Source organism: Capsicum annuum, chromosome 10 (assembly GCF_002878395.1).
Source record: "Capsicum annuum cultivar UCD-10X-F1 chromosome 10, UCD10Xv1.1, whole genome shotgun sequence".
In the NCBI taxonomy this organism is placed as follows: domain Eukaryota; kingdom Viridiplantae; phylum Streptophyta; class Magnoliopsida; order Solanales; family Solanaceae; genus Capsicum; species Capsicum annuum.
The window spans coordinates 188,800,554-188,815,322 of record NC_061120.1 but is presented as its reverse complement, the minus strand read 5'-3'; the positions used below and the strand labels follow the sequence as shown (position 1 = coordinate 188,815,322).

The window sequence follows — 14,769 nt, the reverse complement described above, 5'->3', positions numbered from 1 at the left end:
AAGAAACTAATTCTTGGAGTATGGAGAGTAGGCAGGTTTAAATTCTAATGCTCATACTCTCAAATGAAGTCCTCTAGAAATAATCTCTCTATCTCCACGGGATAGTTGTAAGGTCTGCGTGCATCTATCTTCCCCAGACTCCACTCGTTGGATTTCACTATGTTGTTGTATTCTCTCAATTGAAGCAGATCTGCTTCAATATTATTTGCTACCAGGAGTAACGTTCAATGGAAGTTTCGATGCCGATTCGGCTCCCCTCCATTTCCACTCTCTCCATTTTGTCCAAGTTCCTATCTTGAATAATAACATCTGACATAGTTCAAATTGAATGACTAAAATTTAATTATTCTAAGTAAATCTCTAACTATTGTTTAGATAATAGCTACATTATATATTTAGTTTAAAAAAATATTGTGATCCCACAATTTTAACATATCCATAAATAAAGCAATAAAAAGTTCTCTTCCTACTTGTTTTTCCTACGCAAGAATTTCATCTTTTAGTTTTTTTGTGAATTAACCTTTTTATTGCATTCAATTTTGAACGATGCCATGTATCATTCAATCAAGGTATGACCTTGGGTGAAAATGGAGAGGAGCTGGATTCCTTTGATTAGTTGATGTATAGTAATTGCAGAAGTAATATGAAGGGACTGGATCAATTCTTTAATCATGACTTTTCTCTCTCTATATATAAGAAGAAATGTTATAAAAAAAAAAAGTCGAACGAATAGGTATATGACGAGCTAAGATAAACTGGAAGAAAAACTCAAACGTACATATAACCGATAAATAATATTACTAGACCAGAATTTACCCTAATTACAACAAGTATAACCAGACCTAGAAAAGTTAACAACTAAAATTATCTGACCCTAGATAAGTGAAGGTTGCTCGGATGGTAAGCACCCTCCACTTCAACTTTGAGATAATGATTTTGAGTCACCAAGAAAGCGAAAAGGTGGGAGCTCATTTAACAGTTGGCCAGTTAAATTTGCCACAAGTTGATAAAAATGGATCTTATACTTGAGGGTATATGCTCAAAATAGTCTCTTAATTAAATAAGTCCAAAGTTCACTTTTAGTATTCGATACAATAATTATTCAATCTTCTATTCTGTATAACATAATACATCAATTGGCTCACAACTTATGAAGTACATATTTTGGTTATGTGGGATTGTAAAATGATGTTCAAATACCATACTCGATCTGCTAAATTTTATGCAACAACAAAAAAAAATTATGCTAATTATAATACATGAACGATAGCAACCAAGCGAATCCCTATTATTTATTTACTAGAAAACATGCTCGTGCTTTTTTCGCTCCATATCATGCAAGTTTTCAAAATACAAAATAAGCATTACATACTACGCATTTCATTAAAAGGTACTATGAAGAAATAAGTACAAAGGTACTAGTACTAATAATAAGAATGAGAATTATTCTCATAGCACACTTAATTTGGGGTCTGCATAGTAGAAAGTCTACTATGCAATACACAAGACAAAAAAAAAAGTCTACTATACAATATAGGGTGGAGAAACCTTTGCCGTTCTACCATTAATCCTTCAATGAGTGCTTTTTTTTTTTTAATCTTGTTATAAGAATTTAGTATCTGAAACTTTTTGAACCGACTAATAAAAAGAAAAAGAATCATCAAGCAGAGGTGCGTTAAGTCAATCTTTTATAGTTGAATACTGTTGGGATTGTTTTGGTGATTGAATGAAACATGCTAGTTGAAATGGTCCACTGAACTGAGGTGTAGAGTCAAGATAACACAAGTTCGTCACTAGAAGATGAAGACAAGACAAGAATGCTTGAGATCAGGACTTGATAAAATCATAATGATTATCACATGTGAAAAAGAAGTTGTGTTTGAGTAAACACTTGAAGATAAGTTAAAGAAAGTGTTTCACTCAAATGAGGAGATTTAATTGAAGAAAGACTTTGGCTTAACAACAAACTTTGATGAGTTGAAGAGTCCAACGAAAGATAGAAGATTGACGACATAAAAGACTCTTTGAAGAGTTATTGTTAAATAGAGCAAGTGACACAGATAGTCACTCATGCACCTACAAAGATAGTAACCATCGACAAATTATCTCTGCAGTCCCAAAGCTTGAAGGAGTCATAGTTGAACTTGTTACTATTACTTAGAGTTAAGGAGTCCTAGACTTTAGCTGTACTGTTTATCTACTTCTAGTCTCTGTAAAATGAGTTAGGATTATTGTCTTCAAGTTGGAGAACTCGAAGACTTGGGGAACACACACCTTGGGAAGGTTTGTATTTTGTAGAAGTAGGAATTAGAAGTTTATAATTCCTAGTTTACAAGAGTCTTGTAATTTGTTGATTGTTGAGGCTCAAGTAATTTAGTGGAGTTGAGGCTAAATCTTGTAGAGGTACATGTCGTATTTTTTTTACACCTCTTTGAGTCGGGTGTTTTTCACGTGAAAATTTACTATGTTATTTACTTACTATTTAGCTAGTTTGAAACACGTTAGTCAACCCGTTTCATCGATAGGCAACAACTAGGCTAAAATAAGGTAATCAGTAAGGCACGTACTCTAACAAGTGGTATCAGAGAGAGGTTTCCTTTAAAAAGGTTAGCACCTAAGACAAAGATCACTATGATGAATTCTGCACCACCTACTGCTCATAGTGAAGGTCAATCCACTACTAGACCCCCACTGTTTGATGGTTCTCACTTTATTTGGTGGAAAGCTAGGATGAAAATATTTCTTTGAGGTGAAGACTACGAGTTGTGGGACAGGATCACTGATGGTCCAACTATTCCAATAAAACTAGTTGATGGTGAACATGTCAAGAAAGTGAGAAATGAATTTACTGCTGATGATTTGACCGTTTAAGGAAGAATGTGAAGGATAAAAATATTTTAGTGTGTGGACTAGGTCCAACTGAGTATAAAAGAGTGTCAAATTGTACCACTGCCAAGAAAATCTGGGATGCCTTGGTCAATGCACATGAGGGCACCACCCAAGTAAGAAAATTCAGAATTGCTCTTCCCTTTATTGAATATGAGACCTTTAAAATGAAGGAGAATGAATCTCTTCATGAGATGATGACAAAACCTACCACTTTAACAAATGAATTAACTTTCTTGGGTAAAGTCATCCCTCTTGAAGAACTGATATAAGAAAAGCTAGGAAAGGCACAAAACAACCAAGCTAAGTTACAAAACAAGAAGAAGAACACAACAATATTGTAACAACAACTCACGGATTCCCTAGAAACGAGAACAAACTAGTACAAACAATTACAAGAATAAAAGGAAGAAATGATAGAAAGTTAGACCTTGGTTGATATAATCTTAAGAACCCAAGAACATGTGATACTCTAGGACCCTTAACACTACACGCAATGGTTAACCTAACTTCTATGTTGACACAAGAGGGACTTTACCTCCTCTAAACACCAACGTCTCAAGCCATGAATGCAACACTAGTGATTCCACACTAGTACCACCCTAATTTCGGGTTGCCTCCTAAAGAGAAGAGAGGACTTATCTTTCAAAGTGTTATACAACTAACAAATATCATCAAAGTCTAAGACAAAAATGACCTATAATGTTATATTTATACTAGGTTACAACTAGAATACAAAATGACCAAAAGGCCCTTTAATGAAAAGCCTCAAAATATCGCCCATGGAGTGTAGTGTAGGTTCCGTTTTGGTGTGTGTTTTAGGCCCTCTTTTGCATTTTTCTTGCACACTCCAAGCCTCGGGTTCATTACACTTTCACACGTCCATCCTCATGGTCGTACTTGTATTATCCTCTCCTTCTTGAAAAGGATTCAACCTCGAATCCATACCTTACAAAATCAAGAGAAAGCAAACAAGCACACATCCTCATGACATGAGGGGTTAGGGTTAGCAAAAATATAACACATCAACATGCCATTTCGAGGCGGAACAAACTTAAAGTATAGCCACGGGTCCTTTGTTTTAATCATGAAAATATTAGTACAAATGCTACAAAGAAGGTGGCTCGGGCAAACATCAAGACAAAAGGAAAATAGGCCAAGAGTAATCCTTTCCCACCCTAAGATGGTACCGGGATCAAATAGGTGGAGTAACCAAGGACTTAGGCCTCGACCACTCTCACTTTCCCCTAAGGTGTCGTCTTCAAAATTAGGCATACCCTCTATATCCCTGTGGAAAATATCATAAGCACAAAGCGATAAAGAAAGGTGTCACACGAGTCAACTCCAACTATGATCTCCTTATGCATGTACTCACTAATTTCAAGTCCAACAACACTAGTAGACTTAACATAGGAAACACATAAAGAAGAAGTAGATGGAATTTCTAAGCAAGCAACAGTTTCTCTTTCAAGAGAGTAGTCCCTACATAGACATAAACTATCATGGGCAGCAAAGGGATCACAAGCAAAACCATCTTTACCAAGACAATCACAATTCGGGCTTCCTAAACTATCAAGCACGTCAAGGTCATTTCCACCCGATTGATCATTGTCCACAACCTTACTAGTTGTTGGAAACTCATATACCAACGTAGACCCACCTTGGTTTTCACAAGGGTCAACTAGTGTATGAATACTCTCGTCACTTAGTAATGGAACCTTAGTCAAGTTATGAGTGCTAGCACTAGATGGACACAAATCATTCTCACGAGGAGAATCAATTTCTTCATCTAAAGGATCAACTAGTGCTTGCGTACCTATAATAAGAGTTTGGTCCTCATGTGGCCTAACAATACCGAGAGTATCACAAAAAGGAGACTCGAGCACCTTTACCTTAGGCAAATTCGCAACTACCCCTACTTGGCTCCTACTAGCCACAACACAACATTCTAAGTTCATAGGAGTATAGGGGATAACATTTTTACCTCGTAGCTCACATGAGCTACGACCTTCTTCTTGATGTGTGTTCGGGCATCCCACTTTCTCCCTTTGACCTACCATACGATCCAACCTTTCATTTGCCATAGCTAGGTCTCGGGACATAGTGTCAAGGTAGGCCAAAATGACATTGGTGGCATTGTTGTCCATGGGTTGAGAGGTTGAAGCCACGGGTTACCTTGTAATTGTACCTAAAAAAAAGAAAAGAAAAGAACAAGCCTACAAAGCAAAACACAAGTTAGTTCAAAACAACCTCACCACACTCACACACTTAATCGTCTTACACTTGGATTCACAAATGTTGCTAGTTGGCTCGTAGTTTGTGATGAATCGAGGGGTGAGTCTACTCCTTGGTCGGAATGGATTCTTTGTTTGAAGACTCAAGAAAAGTAGTGTCCGAACTTGAACCAAGAAGTACTATGATTTTAAAAATGATAAAAGCATAAAAGAAACGTAGACACGAGCAATGGATTCAAAGGAATAATTGACAATCTAGTAGGAGTTTACTAGTTTATTAATTAGTACTAGGATCAATTAAACGAAACGAAGGATCAACAAATAACAAACAAAGACATCTAAAATTTGATCTTAAAAATTATCGGTGAACAGTAAAACGTGACGTGGCAGCCACGTATTGATTGCGGTTGTTATCAAATTTTATTTTCCAATTCAAGTATTGATCCAATTGTAATTTGGAATTGGTGGGAATTGGTTAAGGAGGGAAAACAAGTCTTGAAGTTCTCTTTCAAATTCAAAAAGCAAGACTTGACTTTTCTCCTCAAGACAAGGTCCTTAAATCATGGAAAAGTTGTTGAGAAGTGATTGATAGGTCTTTAGTGGTTGGGGGTCTTTCAAAACTAACAAGTTTCTACACCTTTTCCTTCACATTTTTGGATCAAATAAGCACTTTATTTTTTTAGAAAGGTATGAAGTTAGTGATGAACATCAAGAACAACAACAACATTCACCAAGAATAACAATAACAATTCCCTTTTCATGGCCCACTCTAAACCCACAACAATATTGTCTCACACGGCCAAGACTACCATATCTTTAACAAAATTGGTCTTAGGACACCAATTTTATAACAACATCACACGGCCAAACTAAGAACAACAACAATATTCACATTACAAGCTCAAATCTAAGATATAGACTCAATGTGTTAGTGAGGAACAATACTAACACTTAGAGACAACAAAGACAAGTAAAAATATTGGTCAATACACAACAAGAACATAATTTTCGGTCAAGAACACAAATTGGACAAATTGCTATTTTTCTAGATTTTCAGGTTTTTCATCATTTTTTTAAGTAACAAGCCCAAGATTGATCTTGTAGGAACAAGATCAAGCCACGGTTTGATACCAAATGGTACAAGAAAAGCTAAGAAATGCACAAAACAACCAAGCTAAGTTACAAAACAAGAAGAAGAACACAACAGTATTGTAACAACAACTCACGGATTCCCTAGAATCGAGAACAAACTAGTACAAATGATTACAAGAATAAAAGGAACAAAGGATAGATAGTTAGACCTTGGTTGATATAATCTTAAGAACCCAAGAACATGTGATACTCTAGGACCCTTAACACTACACGCAATGGTTAACCTAACTCCTATGTTGACACAAGAGGGACTTTACCTCCTCTAAACACCAACGTCTCAAGCCATGAATACAACACTAGTGATTCCACACTAGTATCACCCTAATTTCAGGTTGCCTCCTAAAGAGAAGAGAGGACTTGTCTTTCAAAGTGTTATACAACTTACAAATATCATCAAAGTCTAAGACAAAAATGACCTACAATGTTCTATTTATACTAGGTTACAACTAGAATACAAAATGACCAAAAGGCCCTTTAACGAAAAGCCTCAAAATATCGCCCATGAAGTGTAGTGTAGGTTCCGTTTTGGTGTGTGTTTTAGGCCCTCTTTTGCATTTTTCTTGCACACTCCAAGCCTCGGGTTCATTACACTTTCACACGTCCATCCTCGTGGTCGTACTTGTATCAAGAACAAATTGAAAAGGTGATGAGGGTATTGCCTAAGTTTAAATGGGATATCAAAGTTACTGCCATTAAGGAAGCAAAGGATCTTACTAATATAACTTTGGATGAACTAGTGAAAAATTTCAACACTTATGAAATGCAAATTTACTACTAGAAAACTGTAAATTACATGAGAATTTTACCTAAGAAATAATATCGTAGGAAATACATGTGGATTTACCTACGAAAATATTAAATTCCTCAACATTAAAATATATTACCTGTGAACTATATATTTGCAACAAATTCCGCAAGTAAATTTGACACCATATTGCGCAAATTTTGTACTTGCGACATTACTTGGAAAATATATCGGCGGATATTTTATCTCTAGGTAAATCCGCAGGTATATGGACAAATATATATATTTTTTAAATCCGTAGAAAAATTCTCAGGTAATTTATCCTATGGATTTACTTAGAGATATTTTGGTGGAAATTTATGTAATAGATTTTATTACCTACAAAATTATTGGAAGATTTTGTGTTGCGAATTTTGCTGGGGATTTATTCTTGGGATTTACTTGCGAAATTATTACTTGCAACATTACCTGGGGAAATATATCGGTGGGTATTTTATCTCTAGGTAAATCCGCAGGTATATGGACAAATATATATTTTTTAAATCCGTAAAAAAATCTCCAGATAATTTATCCTATGGGTTTACTTAGAGGTATTTTGGTGAAAATTTGTGTAATGAATTTAATTACTTAGGAAATTATTTCAGAATTTTGTGCTGCGAATTTAGCTGAGGATTTATTCTTGGGGATTTACCTGCAAAATTATTACTTGCGACATTACTTGGGGAAATATATCGGCAGGCATTTTATCTCTAGGTAAATCCACAGGTATATGGACAAATATATATATTTTTTAAATCCATAAAAAAATCTCCAGGTAATTTATCCTACGGATTTACTTAGAGATATTTTGGTGGAAATTTATGTAATGGATTTTATTACCTAGGAAATTATTTGGGGATTTTGTGCGGCGAATTTTGTGTGGGATTTATTCTTGGGGATTTACCTGCGAAATTATTACTTGCGACATTACCTGGGGAAATGTATCGGCGAATATTTTATCTCTAGGTAAATCCGCAGGTATATGGACAAATATATATATATTTTAAATCCATAGAAAAATTTTCAGGTAATTTATCCTATGAATTTTACGTAGAGATATTTTGGTAGAAATTTATGTAATGGATTTTATTACCTGAGAAATTATTTGGAAATTTTGTTCTGCGAATTTTGTTGGGAATTTATTCTTGGGGATTTACCTGTGAAATTATTACTTGGAAAATTATTGAGGGATTGTGTTGCTACAAATTTAGCTGAAATTATTTCTTGGGGATTTACCTACGAAATTATTACTTGAATAAATTATTGGGGGATTGTGTTGATACAAATTTAGCTGAAATTATTTCTTGGGGATTTACGTAGAATTTTTGTGACTTGAAAAATTTAAATAGGAAAGGATAAACTTGAAGAATAAAAAATATAAAATAAAAATAAATTAGACATTAAATCGGTGGACATGTATTATCAAACAAAAGATGCTCAAGAAATTAAAATTAGTTTATTGACATAGATGGTATCACAGATGTATTATCAGCAATTTTAAATTTTATATTCATAATTTATAGGTGTCTATTTCGAATTATTGTTATCGTTGATTTTAAAGTAATATATTATGTGCTATATTTTTATTTACACAATTTATTCATAACTAATATGATAATAATTATATTATTTATTTTACTATTATTATTATTGCATTAATCCGCAACCTTAGTCAATTTATTTTTTCCAATTTATTTATTTTCTAGCCTGATTTTGCCAATTTATAATAATTTTAGTTTAATTTTATCCAATTTATTACAATCCTAGCCCTAATTGTATCCAATTGAACTCAATTTCATTTATATCAAGTCTTAATATCCGCTGGTTTTTTTTTGTCAAAGATTATGCCAACTAATTAAAAAATAATTTATATTTATATTAATTTATATAGTTACTATATTTATTAAATCATTTCCGCAAGTATACTTGCCCATAATTTACAAACATTGTCTATTATTATTATTATTGTTGTTGTTGTTGTTATTATTATTACGGCTTTCCTATATTTATTAAATAGTAGTCTACTCAATTATTAAAAATAATAATTTTGTTTATTTTTAAATATTAATTTTATATAGTTAATATATTTATTACATATCATCTTAATTCAATTCAATTTTCCTAATTTATTTAAATTCTAGCCATTTTATACTCAATTTGTGTCAATTGAGTTTAATTTGACTCAAACGAAATCTTCAATTTAATTTTTTTAACTCAATATTTAATCCCAATTTGACTCATCTTCTCAATTCTAATCTCAACCGTTCATCATATTTGATCAACAATCAATATTAAATCAATTTTCACTATTTTTTTTTTTTAAATTAGATAGCTTCAGACTATTTTTCTTGAACCGAGGGTCTATTGAAAACAACCTATTTACCTCAACGGTAAGGTTTGCGTATACTGTACCCTCTACAGACCTCAATTTGTGGGACTAAATTGGATTAGTTGTTGTATTCATTTTCTCGAAATCTCATAGAGAAAACAATCAAAAGATGTCACCTTGATTTTATTATTATTATTTATTATTATTATTATTATAATATTTATGCTTAATTTATTTCAAACTTATTATCGGTAAGTTTTATATAATATTTTCTATGTGACATACGTAATTTATTATAAGAATAACATTTTTTATAATAATTTTTAATTTATTATTACTATGAATTTATTATTATATTTAAATTATCTTCTCAATTTTATTTAAATTCTATTCAACCTTATATCTAATTGATGTCAATTTTAACCTTTTTATTGAAATTAGTTTGGTTCATTTTTAAACCAATTTTCAATTTTAATCATAGCCGTCGATCTCATGAGATTGATGACTCAGATTAAATCTTGTTTTTCATATAAAAAAAATATCCAAATACCAAAACTTTATTTTTTATTTTTTATAAAATATTTTTTCAATACTATTTGTGATTTGGCGGTAAATTCTGGGAAATTTACATTCCGACTGTTGTAGTGTTGACACCCAATTTTGACCTCCGGTGCTCCTTTTACCAAAATTATTAATTTTGAATATTGATATATTTTACGTATTATTTTAATATCAAATAAATACCGACGTGTCGCAGTCATGCTTTCTAAATAGACAATTTATTTTTATCAAGCAATTTTATATTTTATGTAATTTAAATATAATATTTTGTTAATATTTATTAAATTATTTTCACAAATATGCACATTCGCAATTTACAAATACATTATATTATTTTGATTATTATTGATTTATTTCAAGTTTTATTGTCAACGATTTTATATAACATTTTTTTAACATAACATTGATTTTACATGCATAATTTATTTTAATAGCTACATCTTATTATTTTTCTCATTTTTATTATTACGTCTGTAGTACATTTATTAAAATAGCAGTCCTAATTCAATTCAATTTCCCAATCTATTTGATTCTTAGTCATTTTTTATATCCAATTAATGTCAATTCTAACCTAATTTTTTATTAATTTTTCATCCCTTTCTCAATTTTAACCACAATCGTTGATCTTATGCGATCGACGATTGAGATTAAATCTTATTGTTCATACATATAACACCCTAATACCTAAAACCCTAAGGGGTCGTTTGATAGAGTGTATAAGATAATACTGAATAGGGTGTATTAGTAATGCTGGGATTAGTAGTGCTGAGATTAGTAATACTGGGATTAGTAATGCTGGGATTATTTTTTATACAATGTTTGGTTTGATGTATTGAAAATAATATGTATTGTTATATTTTAAAAAGAATATTATTTGTTTACAAAAAAACCCTTGACATACAATAACTTTGTATATTTACTTTGCAAAGCTTTATTATTCTTTTTTTTTTTTTAAAAAAAACCAACAATATAACTATAGTAATAACTTATTTTGGAATTTTAAGATTTAATCATTCACTTACAAAAAAAACAATTTGTTATCTTTTCTTTATTTTTCTGTTGTTCGCACTTTGTGGTGTTCTTAAGTCAGCGGGGATACGTGTAACTTTTGAATGGGACAATTGCATCGTTGTTAACATAAAATTGTGTTCTGTAAAGTGTTAAATTTAAGATTTTTTTTTAATTTGTGATACATTCCATTTACAAAATTAAAGCTATATGCAACCATGCAATTTGTTTCGGGCTTTGACAAATAAGTATTTTCTAAGTTAATGGAGTATTTTTTAATGATTAAAATTATTTAGAGGAATATTATCATATTGAAAATTGAAAAGAAATAACTCATATTGAATAAAGTAAAAAAAATTTAAAAAACATTTAAAAGAATTTAAGGGCATTTTTGTCTTTCTTAATATTTATCCATGGATTATAATCCATGAATTACTCATCCAACCAAATTGGATGTATTAGTTATACTCCCTATAATACCATATAAGGTACATTGCTCCTTATTTACTACCAAACATTGTATTAATTTATCCCACATTTTAGTACATGAATTAGAAAAAATAAACCCTCCTACCATACGACTCCTAAATCATTTTCGTGCCTTTGCAAAAATGAGCCGCACCTTTTCACTCCCTTCTCTCTTCTGTCTCTCTAAGGTTAACCACAAGCGAACACCACGCTCTGGTGAGCCGTGTCGCCGGCAAGTCCGCTGCCCCTCATTTCTTCCTCTTCTCGTTCCCTCCATCGCGCCACCAGCCGCCGCTGCACAATAGTCATGCAGCCGGCGAGCAAACCAGTGCCATCGCCGCCGCCGCCTCTCATCATCTCCTCTATCTGCTACCAGCACCGGCAACCAGCCCAACGATCAGCCGGCGAGAAATGCATTCAGTTAAGCCCAACGATCCTTTTTGGGTGCTATTGAGAAGGTTAGAGTAGTTCTTGCTAATTTTGCTTTAAAATTAATTAATTCTTGAGGAGTTATCCCTACAGATCTTAAGACTATTCATCTTAGACTCTTTCCTACAACGTTTCAGTATAATTGTTTTTTTTCCTTTCCTCGAATTAGAGATTAATGTTAAATTCTAAGATCTGCTTTAGGTTTCACCTCTTCAATTACACCGAGGCTTTATTACCTATTGTCCGTTTCCAATTTGTGGAAAAGCTTAGAAAATAACCTGCTTTTCCCAGAATCACTTAGATAGTTTAATACCATCATCTGAGTTAGATGGCTGGCCTTATAAAATGAATACTTATATTTATTTCATGGAAGTATCAATGCTAAAAATAAGTTACATGAGCTGGCCTTGTAAAATGAGTTTGAAATGCTTCACCTTTGACGATTAGGGTAAGAGAAGTATATCTACGCACATGACTATTCTCTAAAAAGGAACTAAAAGTTTGTTTTGGCTTTTATGGATGATGAGCAGTACCATTAAAAGATTGACACTCAAGCGCAAAGCTTCCCGAGTAGAACTTAAATAAGCTTTACAGTTTAAATTGGTTGTCCAGAGATAATATTAAATGTGCAACTGTATTTTAATTTAGCAATTCAGTCAAAATATCTTTCTATTTGTTATGGCTTTTTTTATTGATACGAGTCAAAGGGCCATCATAGTTTTTGATGACATCATTCGAGGCCCATACTTGAAGATTCAAGCTTTGGTCATACTTAGGGTACAAGGACATGCATGGAGGACTCAATTTTAAATTACAATAGAGCAAAACCATGTTTGGAAGATTGCTTGGGACTTGTGTTGATGCCTACCAAAGGGTTCCAAGAGGTTTCACATTTTGAAGCTTGAAGAAGAAGGGACCCACGAAGCATTAGTGGGGTGGCCTTGGAGTGTAAACACTCATTAAGGGTGTTTTAGTCTTTTTATGCCATTTCTTTACACTCCATAGGAGCCCTTTTTCATTTACGGTATTTTGATATTTTATGTAATAAGCTATAAATAGACTCTTTAGGCTTATTTTCTCATTAGTTGATTATTGATATTTGAAAGACTTCTTCTTCTCTCTTTGAGAGTGTAGTGTAGGGCTTTGAAAAGCCAAGTAGAGTAGGGCTTGGAAAAGCCATTATTGATCTTTGCTTAGAAACGGTGGTTGTAAGGCGGAGTTGATTCCCTTAGTGGTCACCGTAAGAATTTGGTGTTGTAATTGCGGATCTTAAGGTTCTTATCATTTGATACACGATTTGGTTCATTTTCTCGTAATCTCGTATGTCAAGCTATCTATCTTACTTTATTGCATTTGTTTGTTCTCTTTTTTCTCTTAGTCTTCATCTCTTTAGGTCATTCTTTTATCATTTGGTATCAAAGCAAGGTTTGATTTTGTTCCAACAAAATCAATCTTGGGATTGTTATCTTGAAGAAAAAAAGTGAAAAAGAAAAAAAAAGAAAAAATTTATTGTTCACGTTTTTAGAGTTTTTTATTTTTTGATACTTGATTTTTGTTTGTTTTGTGTGTTTCTAGTGTTAGATCCTTGTTCCCTAACACTATTAGAGTCTAGAAATTGAAAATCCCAACAAAAAGAAGTGTCAAAATAAAAAATCCCCCCCAAAAAATACTAAACCCGTTTTTGAACGTAGGTCAAATTTTGAGTTTTTTATTATTTTTTTTTTTGTGTTTTTAGTGTTAGATTTGAGTTCTCTAACACTATAGGAGTCTAGGGTTTGAATTTGTGCTAAATTGAAGGTGATTTGAGCCATCCGCCATTGTTGATCTTGAGTTTGAAGAAACTTGAAGGTGAGATCTCATTGTGGAAGGTTGTTGTTGACGTTTTTGGAGATGAAAACATGATATTTGTGGTTGGATTGTCAACGTGAGCTTGGATCTTCAAGAAAAATCAAATTCCGAGTTCATTTGCTTAAGGGTCAACTTTGGTTCAAACTTTGAATGTTCTTGGTGTTCTTCATGTTCTTCATGTATTGTTGAACAAGAACATTCAAAAAGTGTTGTTTGATCTAAAAAGGAGGAGAAAGAGAGTGTACTACTTGTTTGTCTCAAAGAATATTCCAAGCATATTCCAAGTCTTTCAAAGGAAGAAAAGAATTCAAAAGGCATCAAAAGGAATGTTCTCAAAGAAGAGGACAAGGGAAAGTACAAGGGGGGACCATCACAAATTCAAACTCTTTTGAGCTAGAAAAAAAGGTCCATTCTTTGTGTTTTCTTCATCAAAACTGATCCTACCTTCCTCCTAAGTTGAAGATTGATTGAATACAAGTTGAATACAAGAAATTTTTTTTAAAACATCAACCAACCAAAGGCTGCCACATCATCACTTCACCCAAAAAGCTTAAGCTCAAATTTCAGATTCTAAGTTTCATTTCCTTGTTTCTTTAGTTTCATTTCTTGATTCTAGAACTAATTAACAACTAGTAATCACCTACTTAGTTGCAAATTAGTTGCTTGAGTCCGTTTTCTTCCTGTTTTTATTCTTTGTGTGCTTTTCTCGTTTTGACTCGTTGAACTTCTTTGTTTCAAGTTCATAAGTAGATTTTGTATTGTGTCTTGAGTTGATCAAACAAGAATCTATTTCGGCCACTAAGTAGTGATTGACACCTTATTGACTACCGAAGTATAAGCAACTTTTAATATTCGCTGCTTCACTTGTGAGGATCACAAAGGTGAGAGTATATACGAGTGTTGGTGAGGACCTTTTACTACTAATCTTGTTTGTTCATTTTGTAGGTACAAGGTGATATAAGGGGAACATATCTTGGTAGCCTTGGACTATTGTGACTACAACATGGGAGACTATGATTGTAGTGAGGAATTTTATGACTACGATGATGTTAGAGATTATGGGGACTATG

The 14,769-nt window shown here is 32.7% G+C and overlaps 1 long non-coding RNA gene across 1 annotated transcript; it reads left to right on the top strand.

Annotated features, from left to right (window-relative positions):
• The first annotated feature begins 10,799 nt into the window (after positions 1-10,799).
• On the top strand, positions 10,800-13,167 carry LOC124888165. The gene is made up of 2 exons (XR_007046293.1): positions 10,800-11,880; positions 12,628-13,167. It is a non-coding gene; the product is annotated as an uncharacterized LOC124888165 (long non-coding RNA).
• The last annotated feature ends 1,602 nt before the right edge of the window (positions 13,168-14,769 follow it).